This window comes from Myotis daubentonii, chromosome 5, assembly GCF_963259705.1.
Source record: "Myotis daubentonii chromosome 5, mMyoDau2.1, whole genome shotgun sequence".
In the NCBI taxonomy this organism is placed as follows: Eukaryota; Metazoa; Chordata; class Mammalia; order Chiroptera; family Vespertilionidae; genus Myotis; species Myotis daubentonii.
The window spans coordinates 39,977,535-40,000,206 of record NC_081844.1 but is presented as its reverse complement, the minus strand read 5'-3'; the positions used below and the strand labels follow the sequence as shown (position 1 = coordinate 40,000,206).

The window sequence follows — 22,672 nt, the reverse complement described above, 5'->3', positions numbered from 1 at the left end:
ATTGTAAACTTGGGTTGCTAGGTTTTGTTGTTGTTTGTTTGTTTGTTTTTGCAGTCCTTTGCTCCCCAACCAGAAATTTAGAATAAATTCCCTGGAGGCTAGTTAGGAAAAATATTTATGGAGGCACCACTATATATTCCACAACATTCCCCACCATTGACAGGCAATTTCAGGAAAACCTTGACTCTCCTCCCCGCCCCCCCCCCCCCACCTCCCACCCCCGCCACCCCAGGCTAAGTTTCCCACCAACAGGAGCACTGACATGGAGACTAAGGGGTGATTTTATACCCTCCCCGACTGGGGTATCTCCGTTTTGGAGCTAACAGTCATTTCAAGATACTTAGTCATTGTCCTGTGCTATAAGGTTATTAATTCCTCACCAAAGGGAGAGCCCCGGCCAGTAGACCCAGACATGCCACAGTGCAACGAGGACGTCAGAACACAGGCCCCTCCCTCAGGAGGTTGGCACGACCCTCTCGGGTAACTCGGCTCAGACTAGAGATGCAGGAGGGCCCTTGGACACAGCCTGCGACTCTGATGTGTGTTTCCTTGGTGCACATTGGCTCGCGTGTGTTTAGTAAATAGGGAAGCGGTGTCAATTCAGTGTGAAAGCCCTGGTGTTTCTAGATTTCCTCCCGCATGTTAGCGTGATCAGGAATGTGGAAGTGATCAGGGGCGAGGTTGCTCACAGTGAAAGTGACCTTCATAACCACATATTCATGAAGACTAGGAACAGCGAACAACGCCGGCAATCCTGCAGAAGTATTTCTCTTTAGTGTGTGAAATGGGAGGCGTCTAGTGTCTTCAAGATACACTACACTTGCCACTATACTGAGCTGCCTGGGGAGCTGCCAGTGCAGCCGAGTTGCGGAGAGGAAATTGATTGATGAGAAAGGCTCTCTCTGGATCATACTCTTAATTTTGGTAAAGTTACTCTGTATTAGGAGCGAATGTCTCCAAGGACCTACAGAAAGTAAAACACAAATCCCTGGGTTTAAAGGTTTGTGATGCAAACCGCAAATGTCTGTGGCGATTTTAACTGTGCTGATTGATTTTCCTGAGGTCTCTGGCCCCAAAGTTCCCTCAGTTTTGAGTGACCCGGTGCTATCCCTATCCCTGTTTTTCCTTTAAATCCTATAGCTTTCTTTCTTTCTTTCTTTCTTTCTTTCTTTCTTTCTTTCTTTCTTTCTTTCTTTCTTTCTTTCTTTCTTTCTTTCTCTTTCTTTCTTCCTCTCTCTCTCTCTCTCTCTCTCTCTCTCTCTCTCTCTCTCCTCTCTCTTTCTTTCTTTCTTTCTTTCTTTCTTTCTTTCTTTCTTTTTTAAAAGCATGATTTAACAAAAGAGGTTTACCCCAAACAAAAAATCTATATGGCCTGGTAGCAGAAGTGTCTGTCTTGTACCTAAAGGGTAGTCAAAGCCAAACTGCTGCGCATTAGGCATAGTGTGACTGCAAAGTCATAAGGTGTTTTCCACATTTGAGCTGAGTAAGCTATATGAAACTGGTTAGCTGGTTAGTTGCTAAGCCAAGCATAAACCAGCATTTAAGAACAAGAAGAACCCCAGCCTTTCCATGTATTCTAGAAGCACAGCAATCATTCTGAAAGATGGGCAGTCAGTGAGAACTCACATTGGCCACTCATCCAGAAGAGACTGGCCCACGCAGAGCCAGGCCTCACTACTGCCATGATAGGCTGTGAAGAATCACAGCCTCAGTCCTTCCACATTTAGATTTTTCTATGGAATCGCTGGTAAAAGGGCTGGTTTGGGAGAGAAGCAGAAGTAGGATTCGGGGAGGAGGGTAGAGAACAGTCTTTATAAGTGGATGAACCAGGTCAGAGCCTGCCTTCCTCTCAGGTTAACTTTCAAGCTGATGCCCACAGCTCCATCTATGGGCCACTTTTGACAGCTTCCCTCCTGGAAAGGCAAGTCCTTGGAGAGAGCTGTAAAGCAGGGATCATCAATCAGTACCAATTGTCTTTTGTTTTTAAAAATACATTTTTATTGGTTTCAGAGAGGAAGGGAGAGAGAGAGATAGAAACATCAATGATGAGAGAGAATCATTGATTAGCTGCCTCCTGCATGCCCCCCACTAAGGATCAAGCCTGCAACCCGGGCATGTGCCCTGACCGGGAATCGAACCGTGACCTCCTGGTTCATAGGTTGATGCTCAACCACTGAGCCACGCCAGCCGGACCCAGTTGTTTTTCTTACTCAAGGATTGTGGAAGTAGTAATATGAATAATTTGTTGTACAACTTCTTGAATGCACTTATAAGTTAATTATCTTTGTTCATTTTATGTAAAAAATGCACTTGGTATATATTACAAACAGAATTACCCTTTCATCATTCCTATGACATAAGGTGAACAAACTAAAAAAGTAAAAAGGCCAAACTAACTGCATGAGTTTAAATTATATAAAAATATCATTTAATTCAGTAATATCTTGTAGTGTATCACTGGGAAATGGCCCGTAGTTTCCCTTTCCTCTTCACTGAATCTTGTAGTTCATGTGTAGGAGGAAAATCACACTTTTGATAACTTAGTAACTTATTTTAGAAGGAACACTGCCATTTTAATCACAAGAAAAATACCCAATATTCTCCAGAATAGCAAGTCCCAGTGAGCAAATCAATGCCAGGAGAAAGGGCTGTGGAGGAAGCTTTGAGAATTTAAACGGCACGTTCTTAAGCCCCTGGAGATACACAACTGTCACTTTAAAGGAAAGAGTTGTAAAGCCTTCAGTGAAGACGTGAACAACCAGCTGCTGCTTTCATCCTTTGTGAGGCAGGAGCTCCCTCCAGAGCCCAAACATGCTCAGCGGCAGGCCTGCTGGCGCGGCCGTCCTATGGAGAATGTTCACACCGGCCGCTTCTCCGGATGAGAGAGTGGGGGAGAAACTCCTAAAAGTCGGGAGCGTGTGTGTGTGTGTGTGTGTGTGTGTGTGTGTGTGTAGTTTGTGTGAACCACAACATATTCGGAAAGTAGCATCAGATATTCTTATTTAAATCAAAGGAGAGTCTATTCTCTAAGCAGGTAATGAAACAACCTAGATTAGGGTTTGGCTGGTTCTTGACCTATATTCTGTCATTGTGGTGCTCGTCTCTAACTTCCCGGTCAGATGCCAGGCACTGGGGCTGGGGAGGAGGGCTGGAATTAAGGCAGGTGTGCTAGGACATATCCCATTGACATGGAACGACCCAGAAAGGCAGGTTCCAGCCCCAGGGCATTTTTTTTTTTTACATTTGTTTATGTGGTTCTGGGGAAATATTCTCACTTGCTTTAAATGAGGGGTAAACTATGTCTTCTACTTCCACATAATTCACTCTGTCACTGTGATGGTGCTCAGGTCCCTTAAGACAGAGGGGTCCTCAGTACATGACAGTGGAGGTCAACAGCATCATTGTCCATTTTCTGAGCACCTACTAAGTGACTGGCAGTGTGCCAGGTTCTTGAATACACTATCTCCAATCCTTATAACCATACTGAAACAGCATATTTTTTCCACGGTGTTCTAATGGGTGGAACTGAGGCTTGGAGAAGTAGATATCCTGATGTTCATAGAACTAGAAGATGGTGACACTGAGTTTCAAACGGGCTCCTACCCCGCATCACCTTCTTAGTGATGCTCTACTAATGGCCAGGGCGTGCGTGAAGTACATTACAGGACCTTAACTTTTAAAAGAGAAAAGGTTAGAAAGAGGGGCCAGGAAAAGCTTTATGTCTCCTTATTGCAGAACCGTTTCCTGCCTCTGAGGCAGGATGCCCTAGTCTCAGCATTGTTGACATTCTTTGTCATGAAGACTGTCCTGCACATTTTAGGGTGGTTAGCAGCATCTCTGGGATCTACCCACTAGATACCACTGACACACACACACACACTCCCCGTCTCTGGCTGTGACAACCAAAACGTCTCCAGACTTTGCCACCTGTCCGTCACCCTGTGCGGCAGTCACCCCTGATTAAGAATCACTGCTCTAAGAGATCAATCAAGGTGATGCTGGGGGGGGAGGGAGTGTTACTTATAACACAATATGACTACCAGAGGTGGGATTTGTAGCATCGTGGGGAAGAAAAGAGGGAGCTGTCAGTGTTTTTAACTTGTTTTAAACCCAGAATCCTTTGCTCAAACGACTTCCTAGGCAAACTCTGTGCTTGGGTTCTTTGCACCTCCCTGGCTTCTCGGCCCAGTTTGAAAACACTAGACTAGATGTCTCCCAAGGTCTCTGCCATCTTAAAATTCATTTTTTGTATGTGTCTACCTCCCAGCCCCCCACCCGGGTCCTCCACGCTGTTCCTCGTCTAGATACAAAAGCTGTAATAGAACGCCCAGCCCGCCAGCAGCTGGTGTGCAGCTGTTATCCCTCCAGCTCCACGGACTGCTTTCCGCTTGAGTTTTGCCTCTTCCTGCTTCCTGGAAGGGCTGAGAGGCCTGGCCGCCCCTGGGCCTGGGCCAGGTCTGACAGCTCTTCTTGGAAAGTAACAATAGCTAGGACGTCTACTGCCTTAGCCGTGCGGTGTCCGTGCAGAGGCGAGCCCTGCTGTGATTCCGGCTCTTTAGCTGTATGCAGTTTGGCAAAACTTGCGCTTGGTCTCCAGCCCCTGCACCCTGTGCCCGACCTGGCAGACAGAGCATCAGACTGGCTGCCAGGATACCAGGCTCAGCCTTCTTTGGTTTCTCAGAAGCAGGAAGGGAACCAGGATGGACTAGCGAGAAGACAGTCAGCTGTTTCACATTGCCAAGTTCAACCTGCTGGCATCTCCAGGATGTAACCCTGCGCTGAGCGCGTCTCCTCCTGTTAACCTTTATGTGTGCCAGCTGCTGGGAAGCCTGTTTGGCCATGTCGCCCAAGAAGTCAGAAACTCCCTTCTTCCTTTCCAGGGGCAGCTGCTGTTTGATGAATATTTATATACATATGCTCATGGTTTTTAGAACATAAAAATGTGTTCTGTGTTCTAAAAGCTCTTCAAGGCTCTGCCGTGGTTAGCACTCTGGCACCCGGGCAGCAGCAAGCAGTGCCAGCTGTGTAGAGTAGTGAGGTGGTGCAGGCACTGTTTAGAGTAGTGGGATGGTGTAGGCCCCCTCTCACGCTCTGCTTTCTTCTCCCACTCCCTCTCCCACGCACTCTAGAATTGCCTTGAATTCCTCCCACACTCCCATCCCTAGTTCCTGTCTCTTCCACTGCTGCCCTCTGAGTCCAGTTCTTTGCTTTCATCTCACCCCTCCAATGGCCCAGATAAGGGGCCGATCAGAATGGATGGGAGCCCAGGGCCTAAGATGACACTCTTGGAGTTGCCTGGCAGTTTTTAATGGGAATGGCTTAGACACTTCAAACCTTGCTCATAATGTACTAAATGTTTCATAAACTCATAGAAGCTTAGAACTAAAGGGGGCCAGAGTATCACTTGGTACTGTTCCTTCTTTCTGCAGATAGGGAACCTCAAGTCCAAAGAGTAGTGACTGTCCAGGATTATATGACGGCCAGGAAGGAATCCACATCTTCTAGGGCCGTGATGGCGAACCTATGACACGCGTGTCAGAGGTGACACGCGAACTCATTTTTTTGGTTGATTTTTCTTCGTTAAATGGCATTTAAATATATAAAATAACTATCAAAAATATAAATCTTTGTTTTACTATGGTTGCAAATATCAAAAAAATTCTATATGTGACACGGCACCAGAGTTAAGTTAGGGTTTTTCAAAATGCTGACACGCCGAGCTCAAAAGGTTCGCCATCACTGTTCTAGGGCCTTTCACCAAACCAGATAAAAGATCAGGAATATCTGTGTACCAGAGCAGTCTTTTTGTTGTTGTCGTTGTTTTTTTAATTCTCATCTGAGGATATTTTTCCATTGATTTTTAGAGAGAGTGGGAGAGGGAAAGACAGAGAAATATCAATGTGAGAGAAACACCTCGATTGGTTGCCTCCTGCACATGCCCCGACCAGGGCCCATGCCAGGGAGGAGCCTGCAACCAAGGTACATGCCCTTGACCGGAATCAAACCCAGGACCCCTTCGGTCCACAAGCCAACGCTCTATCCACTGAGCAAAACCGGCTAGGGCCAGAGCAGTCATTTTAAATGTAATATTTGCCATATACATTTATGAAACATTTTTATAGTAGTAGAAATTTTATTTAGGAGCACAGAGTATGTCAGTCAGTCCCAAAGCGACTCTCTCTTTAAATGTGTCCACTTAACATTCCAACTATCTGTAGCAAGGGCCACTATTTAAATCTAAGTTGAAAGGTGCCATCCTGAGAAGAGAGCAGAAAGGCCCCAAGGTGTGGTCCCAGGGCAGATGTGGAGGGAATGGGCGCTTTTACCACTGCACCATGCCTGTCACTTAGATGTGTTCCAGGCCAGCTTCGGAAAATCTCACTTGGATGCTAAGGAGATGCTATGAGGAGCTGTTTACTAAAATGTCTACAGAGCTCTGGGAGGACAGTTCTCCACACTTGAGAGTATGTGCAGATCACCGTCCAGTAGGTTCTACAGCAACAGGAAACCATGGCAATGGCACAGACTGGCAAGCATCCTTGGCAGTGGCCTTGCCTTCAAGTGGGCACAGCAGTAGGGCCAGCATCACAGGCCCTTTGCAGCAGGATAGCACCTCAGGGAGCCTGAGCTAGAGGAAAAGGGGGCACTGCCTGGCGCCTGTGGGTACTGAGTCCATGAGTGCACCAGAGGCATACCTTGGGATCCCACACAGTTGAAAAGAGAAGAATGGTACTAGCATGTAGAGAGCTTCTGGCAAATGTGGGTAATAATATTTGCCTCATGCAGTTATTGTGGATAGTAAATTGATAAAGAATATGTATAAAAGGCAAATATCCACCAAACACAGTGGGAAACATGAGCCCCACTGGCTGAGGTCACAATGGTTGGAAGCCGTCCTCGTCCCTGGCGTGGCACAGAGAACCCTCCAGAAACTCTGCCTCCTCTGTAGCTCTCATCATGCTAGGTGTGTCGTATTCAGCCTCATCTTTAGAGTGTATTCCCCTCATTATTGTCTCATCCTGTCACCCTACTACATAAGAGGAGGTGAGTCCTAAAGACAGGAGAAAACACAAAGGTGGCCTTGATGTCACCATACGATAAAGAACTACCTGCCTGAAGGTACTGGGTGACTGAGTCTATGAATTGCATCAGTAAGAGGAATAAAGGAAAAATTAAGATACATCGGGGCTGTAGGGTTTACTATGTAAATAAACACTTCCTAATAATAGACACCTTTGTCATTTCTGCAAACATAAAAATCTCTTTTCCAATTTTACCCTTTATTTCTTATAAGACTTTTTGAAGCCTAGACTGACATCTAAGCAAGAGACCACATTGCCTTTTAAAGGGGAGGTTTGTCAGTGAAACGGGCTCATTTCTCTGTGGCTGGCACTTGGTTACTACCGCTGCTCAGTAGTCAAGCTTTCTCTCTCTCTGTTTTATTTTATTTTTGTTGGCAGTTTCCTGTAGTTTTCAGGACACATTTCATACAAGGCATCCCTGAATGTGTTATAGAATGTTCCCGGCTTACCCTGACTTTTTGTAACCTTACTGATTTAAGTTCTATTTTCTGGCATAGCAATTGTTTTGAGAGACTGTGATTGTCTCTGTCTCTTACATCTTGCAAGTTACACTGGCAACCAGGAGCACTTGCCCATAGAATAGAAATGCATCCACCTAGCACACTTCCCTTTATTGCTGACTTTTTATATAACTGTCCTTTCGTATTGGTGAAATGTGATGTCAGAATGCACGTGCATTCTGATATGCAGTCAGTTCTTGATATTGAAGTAGTTGCGTTCTAGAAAGTCATCATGAGCACTGGATCAGGAAAACAGAAGCACTGCTCCTAGGAGGGAATTCGGGGTTAGGTTCCTGCAAACCTCTGGTCCCATTTTGGTCAACTGATCAATACATAATGCTGTGTTTTATGTGCTCCCGTTTAAATGCCTTCTTTAACATACGCTGTTAAGTCATAACATTGACCTCTTAGTCAGCAGTACTAGAACTCAGACCTGCAGGAAGCCTGCCGAACACACATTTTCTCCATAAGGCACAGCACAGCCTTCTCAGGGTTAGAACACGAGACAGCACTTCAGCACTGTGTTTCGGAGCCAGCGAAACCACCAACGAAAAGCACAAAAATGAGCGAACCGTGGCACTGAATAATAGACTGTGAAAAGGACACCATTTACAGTATCAGTTTGGAGTCAAGAAGGCAGAGGCATGGTCTTATACCTGCATGCAGGCGTCTCAAATTGTAGTTCACATTTTCCACCGCCCTGTGCATCTTCTCAGATGACTGTAGCAGTGCCCCAAGAATTGATTTTGGGGTTACAAATAAGTTTTAGGGAGTAGACAAATACAGAATCCATGAATAATAATTCACTGCATTTTTTATATTTGAATACAGAGTACAGATGAATCACAGAAATATTCAATATGTAGTTAATATATACCGAATGTCGTCCAATACCCATTATAGTAAAGGCAGACTGCAGTAACACTTAAAATGGTAATTCTAATAGGCCAAATATATTTTACCTGTTAATTTATGCCAAAAAGAAAAATATGATAATGGCTTGTAGAAATGTCAAGACCCAGAAGCGTAGAGTAGTAAGTTCTTCCATTTAAAGAGCAGAAATAAACTGGCCTAGTTATTATTCAGTGTATCCCCATAATTCATCATTCCTTTCTCCTTACCTCCGCACCCTCACCTCCTCTACGAGGTCTTGCTGCTAAAATGGACTTGGGAACATGCTGGAATCCAGCCAAGATATGCTCCACAGAAGCTGTGCTGTCAGTGGCATGACCAGTGCAACCCAGGAGGTGACTGCTCTGTGCGAATATTTACTAGATGTAGTGCTGACATAGTCTCTGTTGATTAGCAGACCTAATCTGAATGCAAATGTACAGATCCCTCATAATGTGATAGCATCATACTCTCAGACCTCAAGTGCATCACCTTACCTAAAGGGTTAGATGCTGTACTAGTATTAGACCTGTTTAATTCGGTAGTGACTAGCCTAGACTTTTTTCTTAAACAGAATATATCAATAGTTACTTGCTAAACACTTACTCATTCAGATTGTATCGCCCCTCCTCAAGAGAAGTGATTTAGCCCTAGCTGGTTTGGCTCAGTGGATAGAGCATCGGCTTGCGGACTGAAGGGTCCCAGGTTCGATTCTGGCCAAGGGTAGATGCCCAGGTTACGGGCTCAATCCCCCGTAGAGGGCGTGCAGGAGGCAGCTGATCAATGATTCTCTCTCACCATTGATATTTCTCTATTTCTCTCTCTCTCTCTCTCTCTCTCTCTCTCTCTCTCCCTCCCTCCCTCCCTCCCTCCCTCCCTCCCTCCCTCCCTCCCTCCCTCTCCCTTCCTCTTTGAAATCAATAAATATATATCTTTTTTAAAAAGAGAGAAGTGATTTAAATTCTTTTACACCTGTTTCTTACTGTATGGTCTCAAAAAAACATACAGCAAAGTCTAAAAGACCCTGACCAGGAAGTCCAATTGGAATAACACAGGAAAAGAAATGAATGGTGTTTGAGGATCAAAAGTTGTAGGCATCATGCTGGGGGTTTTCACATACTCGTGGGATCAGTAAAACTACAGATATTTATCCCCCACCTGATTATGAGGAAATTGTTTACAAAAGTCCTATGAAGAAAAGAGCAAGATAATACAAATGTGTGCATATTTCTAGAGCCTGGAAATATAAAATGCTAATAAAATGTGCTTTGAAGTATAGCCACGCTTTTAACAATTCTGCAGCGGCCCAGAGCTACTGTTACTGGCAATGTGTAAGGATGTGGATAATTTCATGGAGAGATCTTTAAAACTAAAGTGGGAATAATTTGGAGGTAACTATAGACAAACTCTTTTTTCCTGTAAACTATAACAGTAACCCTTATAGTTATCTGTGCTCTCCAGAGTCAAGACTTGACAGACTGACCTTAGCTTCAGGAAACTAGACTAGAGCTAGCCAGGGGATTCAGTTAAATTGCTCCTGAGGTCTTGAGTTTAGCAGCTTGATTTTTTATTTTTTAAGTGCTTTTTTTTTTCTTGGTGACAGTGTTTTGTGAATGAGATTTTAAGTGTTCTGCATTCTAGTGCATCAGGTAACGAGGAAGCAGTGGAATCAGCTTCCTTGCTTTCATGGAAGCCTTTAGTGTAAAAGATCTCCATGGCGGTCGTGGCAGTGACGCTAATCTGGGGAGTCAGACCCCGCCACCAGCCGGCTGTCAGCACGTGGCCCGATGGCGGGTCAGGGGCACTCAGAGGGACCGAAGTCAGCTACATGCATTACATCTATATGATTCTGAGATTATGGCGAAGTGATGTCCATTTATAGTTATTTCAAGAAATTTAAACTTTTTCTCTCAAAAAACGTAACTGAACATAGCTTGATTGCTACAGAATGTCTAAAATGTTAAAAGAACTTCTTCAGAATACCTAGGATTTTTACAGCTTTTGGTAGATTTTCAAGAGGTTTAATTTTTCCACCCCATGCAGTACTTTATTTCTCAAATGGTGATAATTAAAAACACTTAGTAATAATATTGGAAACATTATACTGGAACTCAGAAGAGCTGGCTTTTCTATTTGGATTCATAAACTTCTGAAAGTTGGCAACTGGCCCTCATAAAAGATTTCCTCCAGCGGAGCTCTTACATCTTTGTTTGTGTTTTCCTTTCCTACTTGAGCACGTTTATCTTCGCTGCTCGCTGCGCCAGCTCCCTGAGCAGTGGCGCTCTTGGCAGCGCTGTTCTGTGTAGGCTCCCGCTCCATCGGCATGACACGGCAGCGGCTACCTGGAAGGGTTATATAATTAGCTAATAACAAGCTGCTATCAGGAGGGGACACTGGCAGGAGTGAAATGTAGAGGCACCTTCAGTATAATTTGCAAAGCCGTCCAATATCCTACTATTGAATCAAAATGAGAATGGGTATAAATTGTAATGATTTTTGAAAATGTGCCCTCGCTCCTTAGAATAGATGCCTTCCAGCAAAGTCAAGGGCAGATGAATGCCAGAGTTTGGTCTCACTCGTTAGTAAGGTGGCACTCTGGTTCCAGGGAAGGCCCGGCTGTGATTGTTTCAATGAAAAAAGAAGAATCAGAGATTTGGGCTGCTTATGAAGCTGCCAAGTAATGTTCTGCTCTCTGGTGGCAGACTTGAGTAGCATTTTTATTTTAAAGTGTTTTGCAAAAGAAAGTGTTTATGTTTAACAGACCATTTTTAAAAACATAAAAATCACCCAACTTCCCTAATAGGATTTTTTTTTCTTTTTTTGTTAACATAAATATTCCACTGCCTGGATGACCACCATTGATATCACCAGTTCTTTATTTTGGGACATTTGGGTTGTTTCCGGTTTCTCACGATTATATTCAGTGCTGGGATGAGCAAGCCGGTGGCTCCCTCTTTGTGCACACCGTTGATTATTTCAGTAGGACAGACTCCTAGTGGGATTGCTAGCTCAAAGGATTAAAAACTGTTTCCTTTTACTTGGTAGTATTTTTTTGACTCTGAAGTCTCTCATCCATTGTCCGCCATATCCCTGGTCTACACTGGTCTATCAGCTTCACCTCCCACGGATTTGATTTGTTTTGTCCTTTTCCTTTTCTCTCTCTCTTCTTTACAATGATAGTCTCCCTTGCAAATGGCCTGTGGACGTATTAGAAACCCAGGGACTCTGTGGAGAAAAGGTAACAAATTGATAACATATCCTGTCACGAAATGACCATTGACTGTAGGAAACCTCATTAACAGTGTTCACGTGTGTTCAGTCTTGTGTTTCCTTGCCAGATTTTAGTGAACTAATTGTTTTCCAAAATCATGGTTTGAGATTTCCTGGCATCTGCCTTCTTCAGGGTCAGGATGAACATACTCTTTCAGTTTTTATCTTATAATTCCATCCCACTTGGGGGCTGTAAGCCTTTTGATAACTAACTCCAACTCACTTTTGTGACTCAAGAGGATTTGATTTTCTGAAAAACTAGTAATGAAGCAAAGATGTAAGAGAGAGAGAAGTAAAGTTAATTTAGTCAATGCAGGAAAAGAGGCAGACTACTTTAATGATTTCTTGAAATGCTATCACCAAATTTACCCCTCCACAATATTTATTAAACATTGCATGTCTATCAATTATGTTACATACTAAATGAACACCCTGGTTTCCTAATACCTTTAAGAAGATGAATTACTAAACATAGTTAATGCATTCTTATTAGCCCCAGAAATTGCCTGTTCTGTGAATTAATAAATGCTAACCATTATAGATTTGTCCTCTTTTCCGCATCTATATTCAGAGTTTTACAGTTGAGAGAGCCTTCAAAAAATGATCTAGTGCATCTCTTCATTTTGCTGTGGAAGCATTAGTATCAATCAGTGTTTAAGACTTCCATAAGTAAATATTTTATACAGCTTATTATATTGGTAGCTCTTTCAGTATCTAATACTATCTCTGCTGGGAAATGATTTACTAACTCCAACCTAAAGTTACCAGCTACCACTGAAAGTTCATACCTTTTCTTCAAAAGTCAGAATTTGCTTTTGGAAATACAAGTCCTCCATATGGTCAATATGATTTCCTTATAGCAATTAGAGTACATTGCGAAGACTTATCATCTTTCACTGAGTGAGGAAGCATGGAATAGGAGATGACTCAATAAACATTTTAAGGAATGTTTGCAAAGTGTGATTTTCAACTCTGTGTTGAACTTAAATTCCCAACTTGGTCTCTGCACAACTGTTTTTACTGACTTTTATGTGTTGGTATAATGCCATGGGTCTCCATTGACAGCCTCCATGAAACACAGCTCACTGAAACTCATTACAGCATTTGCCATAAGGTAGCCCCTTAGAAAAAAGTCCCATCTGGTCTTCACACCGAGAATATTGTACTCCCTCTGAACAACTGGTTTTTTAAACACAGTCCTGACCAGATTTCCCTGCGAGAAAATTCAAGCCAAACTGTGGCCTACCCATAATAAATATAGAGGCAGGTGGCAGCCTCGCCACCGTATTGCCCAACTCAGGGTGATGCCATTCATAGTGCATTCTTTGTGAATGGTGCCCCAGAATTATGCACACCAGAGTCCTTGACCCCGCCCCTCCCTCTGGTATGCATTTTTTTTTTAAGTTTTAAATTCTTTATTGTTTAAAGTATTACATAAGTTTCCTTTTTCCCCCATTGACCTCTCTCCAACTGCCTACCCCCACCTATTTCTGTGTCCTTTGGTTATGCTCATATGCATGCATACAAGTCCTTTGGTTGGTATGCATTTTTAATGTCTCATTCTTGGTTCCTCCTTTTGTTTCTCGGTCTCTCTTTATGCAAATTTTCCCCTGCTACTTTTACTTTTCATAATATTATTGCATTCTGTGTGTCTCTGTAAGCTGCCCGGAGTCCTTTGTGGAATAAGGTGCGGCACAAATTAATAACTAAGCAGCAGATGCAATCCTGTCCTGGTTCATTCTGTTATATCCAGGCCACGGCTCCCAAGCCTGATCCTTAATCCTGCTAGTGGTTGTTGTTCCAGCTGAAATTTATTGGTGTTTGATAAGCTGGTACTTCTGTAAAATTAGACTCTGGTATGCAAGCTCGTTTGAAATGAGAGTCCAATATAGCTATAAACATATGGCCCACACTGTGAAATGTTCCTTTTCCTTTCCCAGGGAGTTTTGAAGAAATGTACCACAACATATGTCCAGTCCTAGGATTCCCTGCCAGAATCTTTTTCTAAATTGTGGTTTGACATTTTAGATCATTAAGTGGACACATCTGTCTGAGTATATTTGCCTTTTCAAAAAAAGAATACTGAAGACAGCAACCCAATGACATAGGTCAATATTGTTAGTTCGCCCCAAGGTATTTCGTATGCTTGACCCTTAAAATCAGGCAGAAATCCACAGAGCTGTGTGCGGTCATTTCTGTTAGTAGCCATGTATTCCCTGGGTATGGAGTGAAAACAAGGAATTCATGTTCCTGTTTTCTTTTCTTTTTTCTCTCCGGAAACCATCAATGTTTTCTGTTTTATTTTTGTTTATGTTTTCAATATATTAAAAAGTAACAATATAAAATGCTATAGTTATTAAAAAGGATCCAAATATATCCTTTATCAACTAGTTCTACAATTAAAGGGAAACATCTTGATACATAAAAGTTTTAACAATATTTAAAATTTTTAAAATTAGAAAGTGCATAAGACTTAACTCTTTCAAATGTTCAGACAGAAAGACAACATGCATAATCCCTATAATAAAATGTGTCCTTGCACACATACCCTGGGCACTTTAAAAATTGTAAACTTTTAAAGTTTGAGTAATAGAGGCAGCACTTAAAGGCTTTGTGAACCTTTTCCCAAACAAGCATACTTTCAGTAAATCATTTTATCTGACTCTGCATTTGCATTTTTGTTCTTCCTGAAAAGGAGAATTTATACTAACACTGAATTTTTAATTTAAAAAAATACATTTAGAGATACTTAACTTCCTGGGTGACTTCAGTTATTCAGTCAAACATGACTTAATGAGAAAATTCTAATATTTTAGAATGAAATAGGAAGTGAAGATTTACACTTGGTAACCAATTAGGGCAAAACTCAAAGAGCATGTCACAGAACTTATACTTACGTTCTCCATGAAATTAAACAATATGATTAATCCCAAACTTCACCAATAATCTTTCTCACATGTTAGTAAAACGAATCATGAAATGACTTTTTCTCATTTGTTAACAAAATACTACTGTATTTTAGACTACCAACTTGAATGTTTTCTATTATATACACATAATGTGACTCACTATTAAGCAGGTTCTTGCAATACAACAGGTAATAGAGCATTAAAATACTTGCTTTATGATACAACCAATACATAGAACACGTGCCTTCCTCAGTTTCTAAAACTATTAGGAATTGTGGAACTTTGCTTTGCATAAAACCCTCTCCTCTTCATGAAGCCCTGAGGTGAAAGGCTGGCTACCCATGTGAAAGCTGTCATCACAAGTCTTCTCAGTTCTGTATTAGACTATAGCTATATGTTTAAAGAATTTTATACAGAAATGTGGCAACTTATAAAACTGCTCTGTACAATTTTAATGAAACATTCCCAGACCAACTCAGCCTGAAGGGCCTAACAGTGATGGCGAACCTATGACAACTCATTTTTTTGGTTGATTTTTCTTTGTTAAATGGCATTTAAATAAATAAATGTCAAAAATATGTCTTTGTTTTACTATGGTTGCAAATATCAAAAAACTATATGTGACACGGCACCAGAGTTAAGTTAGGGTTTTTCAAAATGCTGACACGCCGAGCTCAAAAGGTTCACCGTCACTGGAGGATGACCCTATAAAAACACTGTCCTTTGAACACTTGCTTGTTTGGAGATGAAGCCCCTTCCCAGCTCTCGTGCTGCCCCTTCTGTTGCCGTGGTCATGGCTCCAGCCAGGTGGTTCCTGTCCTCACGGAAGCGACCATCTCCGTGTCCTCTGGGTGCTGCTCGTGGCTATCGTGTCTGCTCCTGGGCAGGCAGGAGAGCTCTGCCTGGTTGACGCAGCGATGACGGTGTCTCTTGACGCCATTGGGAGCTTGGAGACTAGTGATAACCGTCATTATGTGGCTGAACTGGTGGGAAATCCAGATTGACCAAGCTATGGAGAACCACATTTCTGTCTCAGAACGTTATCCATCACTGCTTGTTTCTGAACGTTTTCTGGAGAAGAGAGAGATCTCTCCATTACCTGCGGTGATGGAGCCATGTTATCCACGGCCCTTCTGTGTCTGTGAGGAGATGGAGAGGCCGGGCTTGAATTTCCCACATGACGCTGGACTATGACAGACTCACATCCTGGGAGGCACGGCTACTTCCTGATGAAACTGGATTTTGCTAGCCCTTCCAAGAAGTTTTATTGCATTAAGTAGATTCGTTGCATAAGGAACAGATACTCCATGTTGGAGATGCACAAATGCAAACCGCTGTGGTTTGCCATCCTGCCTTCTGGGATTTTCACTGTTATCACTGGCCCCGCCTGGCGGGAAGGCGGGAAAAGGAGCCCCGCGGTCACTGTAATGTCCAGGTCGCCCCCTAAGCGAGTAGATCCGCTTTCACCACCGCCCTCGCTCGGCGCCGCCCTTCCCGTGTGAGGCCGAGGGGTCGTCCTGACGCTCCCACTGCGCACTCTCCGAAGCCCACGTCCTCGCGCAACCAGGCGTCGCCACATAAACGTCTGTCAACGCTCGCTCCCGCCTGCGTCAACGTGTACTGGCCTGCGTCAACGTGCCCTGGCCTACGTCAACGTGCACTGGCCTGCGTCAACGTACACTGGCCTGCGTCAACGTACACTGGCCTGCGTCAACGTGCTCTGGCCTGCGTCAACGTGCACTGGCCTGCGTCAACGTACACTGGCCTGCGTCAACGTGCTCTGGCCTGCGTCAACGTGCTCTGGCCTGCGTCAACGTGCACTGGCCTGCGTCAATGTGCACTGGCCTGCGTCAACGTGCGCTGACCGAGTGCGCAAGCTCGGAGGAGGGCGCTCAGTCCGGCCTGGACTGATCTGCGGAGCGTGGAGGCCTCGCTGGACCGAGGGACGTGTGGCCGACACAGCGGCCGCGTTTGAAGGTGGCCCTGAACCACGGGTCCCTGTGCCCGGCGACAAGGGACACGGTGGCCCTGCGCGCTCCTCTCAGTGGCCTCAGCGCCGGCGACAGTCTCTGCAGACAGTGCCCTCGTGCCAGGCCCAAGGCGACCCACCGGGGACCTCCTCCGCAGACGACACGGCCAGGCGTCCGGACCAGAGTCCTTGAGCGACTGGCAGTGGCTGGAGCCCACCTTGCTCAGCGAAGGGAAGGGACCCGGATAGGCGGTGCCGAGGCCTTGAGGTGAGATTCTCCCTGTACCCGCCCCGCCTCGCGTGGAACTGGACCTGCTGTGGAGCTCGGTGCGCAGGACGCTGCGAGTGTGACCTGCCACTGTGTGACCAGGGCCCGCACTTCGGCCCGCCCGGTGCTTTCTAACGGGGCGCTGCTCTCCTTTCATGAGGCACTTACCACGGGCTGGACCCTTTGCCGGCATTAACTCACACCGTCCTCACCACACCTACTAGGTGAGTGCATCGTTAACCCCATGTCACAGATGAAGGGCAGCGAGGCACACCGAGGTCCAACGTGCGCGGTCTCACTGCTGCAGGGACTCCTCCTGCTGCCTCCTGACGCCTCTCCAGGAGGCCTCCTGTCCCCCTACCATAACCGTGGCTGCACTGGACTCTGTCTGTCCCCCAGCTGCGCATGCTCACCGACGCCTGGGCCTCCACCTGGCCACTTATATGCCCGTATGTTCCGGACACCACCCAAGGGTACCTGCTTGCTGAGCTGTTGGTTCTCCTCCTCCACCTCCCGGCTCTGGAGGCTGCTCTCCTGCAGGGCCAGGGAGGCGTCCCGCAGCCCCTGGATGGTGCCCTGGAGGCTCTGCTTCTCCTGGTCCAGCTTCAGGAAGCAGCTGGAGGCCTCTGACAGCTGCTCCAGCTCCCAGCGCAGGTGGACGGACTCCTCCTCCACACTCTGCCCTGTGCATCCTTGAGGGCCAAGTTCTCTTCCCGCAGCTCCACAAGGTGTTTCTGGTCTGTGTCCCGGGCCAATTGTAGGCAGCACAGCTTTGATTTCAGCTGCACGTTCTCCTCCTCCAGCTCATACAGCTTATCGACCCGGGACCAAGCGACAGTCAGCTGCTCGGAGAAGGCCCTTGGTGTCCATTGAAGTATAATTGTCTTCAACCAGCTCCTTCATGCGGGCTGCAGATAAGTCTACTGCGTCTTTTTGCTTCTGTCTGAGGCCCACCGCCTCCATCTCCAGCCTCTCCACGTGGCTCGCCTTCTCCCTCAGGGAGTCCAGCTCAGGGAGGGCGGCATGAGCAGACTGGGCGCTGGCCGCCAGCTCCATGTTATTGTGCCGGGCCTCCTGTAGCTCCAGTACCAGGTGGACCACCTCATGCCTAGTGTCCACCAGCTGCTTCGTCTTCTCCTCCAGCTCCTGCCTGACGCCGCACAGCGTGGCCTTGGTGTCCGCCAGCTCCACGGCCAGGTGTCCTCGCTGGGGTGGCTGCTGGTGTTCCACTCCTGGGTCAGGGTCACAACCAGCTCCCTGCAATTGTCTTGCTCAATTACTAGCCTCCTGAGGTGAAAGGTCATGTTGCTTGAGAGGGACTTCACCTCCTCCAGGGCCATGTCTGGGACCTCCAACCACTGCAGGTTAAATAGGCTCTCCTGGTGGTGGGTCAACTCCGGATATGGGCCAGGATCCCGGCCTGGGTCTCAATGTCCAGCTGGTGGATTTTGTCAATAAACACCCCTTTCCTATCGCACTGGACAGCACAGCCCAGCACCAGCACCAGCATCTTCTTCATTTCCTGCATACTGTGTCTGGAATGATCACGTGTTTTCACTGTGCTGGCTCCAAGCTGGCAGCCAGAGCTCTGTGTCCAACAGCTGCCCAGAGCCACTGGCACTGGCCAAGCCCGCCGAGGGGGTTGGCGCTTTCACTCACCAGACAGTGGGTGTTTGCCAATCACCAAAACATCTGGCAAGCTCATTACAATCCGCTGCTGGAGAACTTCCTGGTAGAAGTTCTCAATGTGTCTGACCAAGATGGTCAAGTTCTCAATGCAGAGGTTCACATCGTTGTTCACGTGCTGGTGGAAGCGCTGATTAGGCCTGGGGTCTATTTCCAACATGACTTGGTTTAACATGATGCCATCCACCAAGTGCATGTACAGGTTGTCATCGCTTGCGACTGGGCTCAAAGTTTTCACATCCTGTCCGCTCGGGGACCGGCAGCCTAGCGCCCTGGCAGGAGCAGGTGAACCCATCTCAGTCCAGGACTGAGAGCGCCCATGCACCTGGTGCTTGGGCTCCAGAGTAGGACGTTCCTGTTTTATTTAAGCCCATATTTGTGAATAATTCTTAGTAAAACAGTGGTTTAAGGGAAAGAACCTTGGAGTCAAAGGTTTAATTTTAAATCTCGCCTCTGTCACTGTGGCTTTGAGTCATTCATATAACCTAATGTAGTCTCAGTCTCCTTATATATAAAATAAATAATACCAATGCCTGTTCCACCTACTTCATAGGGTACCTTGGATGCTCTAAGAGCTATTAGAACTCTGGGATAAAATATCACAATAAATAATAGCAAATATCACAATAAATAATAGCGAAAACACCATTTCTTTGGTGTGCTAGAATTTTAGCTCCCTCAAACTTTCCCAACTTGTCCTGGGAGTCAGCTGGGATTATGGACCGAATGCTGGAGAATGTTGTCTCCATGGATTCCTCACAGGCAGGCTTTCGTGTCCCTTCTCCAGGGCTCACTGCAGTGGGCCTTCCATTGTGCTCACAGAGCACTCACTCCAGTGCTCACTATCTCCTTGGCCCGAGGTCCCTGATGCCACTGATGTCCTCACCAAAGGGACATACAGTCATCCCTGCGTGACCTCTCGGCACCTCTTAACTGTGAAGTTCTCTCCTGTATCTCTCTAGTATCTCACAATGGAGACCCGCCTTCATGCGCATACCTCGTTGGCTTGGCAGAACCTGAATGAAGAGGGGCATCGGCAGGATGGCCGAGATGGAGGTGTTCTCTAAAGCCACACTCCGTTTTGCCCCAGAGTTTGTGCACATTATTTTAAAGTTGCTGCAGAGACCGCCAGCTGAGTGGCCCAGGGATGGTGTGAGCCTTTAGGAAGCCTCTGGCTGTTTTGCAGCTGGGAATGCCAGCCACTCTGTGTCTGTGTTTGAGGATCATTGGCAGCTGAGCTGTCATGACTAATGACTGGACAGCTGTCTCCCTCTCACTGAGAGAAGGTAGAGAAAATGGAAATAAATGCAGGTGCAAGCTTTTCAGGGAGCCCTAGGTTACAGGAGGCCAATGTGGTCTAGGCAGATAGCGGTGTTATTCTCTGTTACATAAGCCACATAAAGCAGTGGTTTTTGTAGTTCTGTAGTTTCTTGCCTTTGCAACCAGCCATGATGAACCAGAGAGTTTCTGGCCCTGGTCATTCTGCTCTGCTAAGAATGTCCCCCTTTCCTCCAACATGAAATAAACCTTTCGATCTCAACTCTCTGCCTCAGAAAATGAAATCCATCCCAGAAGTTTAGGTGCAGCTACCTGGTTGGAACTGGGGGTACTTGACTTAAAACCATGCACAAATGGCATGTTTTTTATATTTGTTTATTTGTTTGCTGCTGCTGTTGTTTTTTAGATTTATTGCTGATTGGGAGGGTGGACCTGGTAGAGATCATAGGCAGGATGAGCTAAAGTCACCTTTGTCCCTACCTTCATACCCATTCTGGTTTCTTACCTTCCAAGTACAGCACCACACAGTCTACTCCAAAACAAGTATGGCAAACAGTTGTACTTTCTCAGTTACCTAGTTATATCCTGAAAGGTATTATACTGGGAAAACTTTTGCAACACCCAACCATTAATTCTGTGTTCATCAATTTTTTTACTTTCAGCCACAATAGAGAAGTGTAAGGTTTATTATTCTCCTTTTCATTAATACTTAATTTGTTAAATAAATTTATTGATTTAAAATGGTGAAAAGCTTCCTCGCCAGTTGCTCAGTGCTTAGAGTGTCAGCCCACAGACTGAAGGTGGGTCTTGGGTTAGGTCAGGGGTGGGCAAACTTTTTGACTCGAGGGCCACAATGGGTTCTTAAACTGGACCGGAGGGCCGGAACAAAAGCATGGATGGGGTGTTTGTGTGAACTAATATAAATTCAAAGTAAACATCATTACATAAAAGGGTACGCTCTTTTTTTTTTTTTTTTAGTTTTATTCATTTCAAACGGGCCGGATCTGGCCCGCGGGCTGTAGTTTGCCCACGGCTGGGTTAGATTCTGGTCAAGGGCATGTACTTAGGTTACAGGCTTGACCCCTGGCACCAATGGGGGCGCGTGTGAGAAGCAACCAATCGGTGTGTCTCACGTCGATGTTTCTCTCTCTCCCTCTCCCACCTCCTCTTTCACTCTCTCTAAAAAAACAATGAAAAAAATCAATAGTAACATGTTAGACATGGATTTTTTGCTGGAATCAAATCTACCCAGCTCGCTAAAAAGGGAGATGGGGAGGAAAGGGGTATGAGCAGCCACTTGAAAGGATATAGGTGTACCTCACAGAACCCAAGGTCAGGAAGTACACCTGATGGAACCAGAAAATGAAAAACTGAGAACCCAAATCATACGCTCCTTCTCTCTGAGGGTTTATGAACTCTCACCTCTACTTCTGTCTTTCTCTGCTTCTCCATAAAAATAGCTGCCCAGCCCTTGCCTCATGATATCATTTAAGAGCAATAGAAACCAGCTAGGGTCTCAGAAGCCCAGAGTCCCCTGAGAGGGCCTCTGATTGGCCCAGGTTGGACGAGGGCTCACTGCTAGTCCATCCTGCTGGACTGGGGATGACAACATGCGGTCTCCTCTACTCAGTAACTTTGGTTTGGTTGAAGGAGACTGTTAGAGAAAGGGGCCTGGGCAGGACTGTGAGTGCTGGGCAGCTTTCAGAGAAGCGGAAGACATTCCAGACATGCATTCCAAGTGGTGTGTTCTAAAGATAACCATAAAAAGTATTATTTAAAAAGATGTTTGGCCCTAACCGGTTTGGCTCAGTGGATAGAGCGTCGGCCTGCGGACTGAAGGGTCCCAAGTTCGATTCCGGTCAAGGGCATGTGCCTTGGTTGCAGGCACATCCCCAGTTTGGGGTGTGCAGGAGGCAGCTGATCGATGTTTCTAACTCTCTATCCCTCTCCCTTCCTCTCTGTAAAAAATCAATAAAATATATTTTTTTAAAAAAAGATGTTTGGAGTAAAGTAAAGAAAAAGCAGGGTAGGCAGATTATTGGAGCACATTATATGATTTTCACATGAGAGAAAACAGATATGTGAAATACATTTGTTTCTTAGCCCTCTGCGGGAGTGATCTCCATATTGAAAGTTTTATAGCCATCATGCTAAGAGGGAATTAAATTTAAGTATAATGAGCACAGAATAAGAAAGTACTCTAATAGTGCATTAAATTTGTTGAGACCTTTAAAGCCTTTCATAGGACTAGATATTGAGGAACTTACCAGATGACTGTGAGAGGCAGTGCCATCAGTAATCCAGAGGTATTGTGGAGAAGAGGAGAGGTTTTAGGAAACTATAGGTGGGAAAATATTGCCTTATATTTTCCAAAGGGGAAAGAGAACGTTTGGTTCTGGAAACTTGATATTGATGCGCTGTTAAGATTCTAGGAAGGATCACTTATACATACAGAAGAAGTAACCGCCACTATATGCCAGCATAGGTCTATGAAAAGGAGTCAAACCAAACTAAGTGACTAAGAAAAGACATGAGCTTTACACTAGTGGACCAGGAGACCGTGTGATACCTAATGCATCTCGAGGCAGCAGGATATCTGAGTAAAGTCTTCAGATCCCTGAGGACAGGTAAAGAAATGCAGTCAGTGATAGTGCAGTTAGATGAAGTTAATGAGTGGAGTAATAGCAGCCTCTCAAGGATTACACTTAGCTTTAAAGCACTATATTTGACCGCATATTTGTTCACATTAACAGTAGACACAGAGATAGCAATCTTATTAATCCAATTTTCAACACACAGAAAAATGGGCAGGGATGGTT

General features: G+C 45.3%; 1 protein-coding gene and 1 pseudogene across 3 annotated transcripts in view; one reads left to right on the top strand and one right to left on the bottom strand.

Moving 5' to 3' along the window:
* GALNT7 (polypeptide N-acetylgalactosaminyltransferase 7) overlaps nucleotides 1-22,672 on the top strand; it is a 134,011-nt gene that overhangs the window by 76,806 nt on the left and 34,533 nt on the right. The window lies entirely within an intron of this gene.
* On the bottom strand, nucleotides 10,613-16,256 carry LOC132234414 (RNA-binding protein 7-like; annotated as a pseudogene).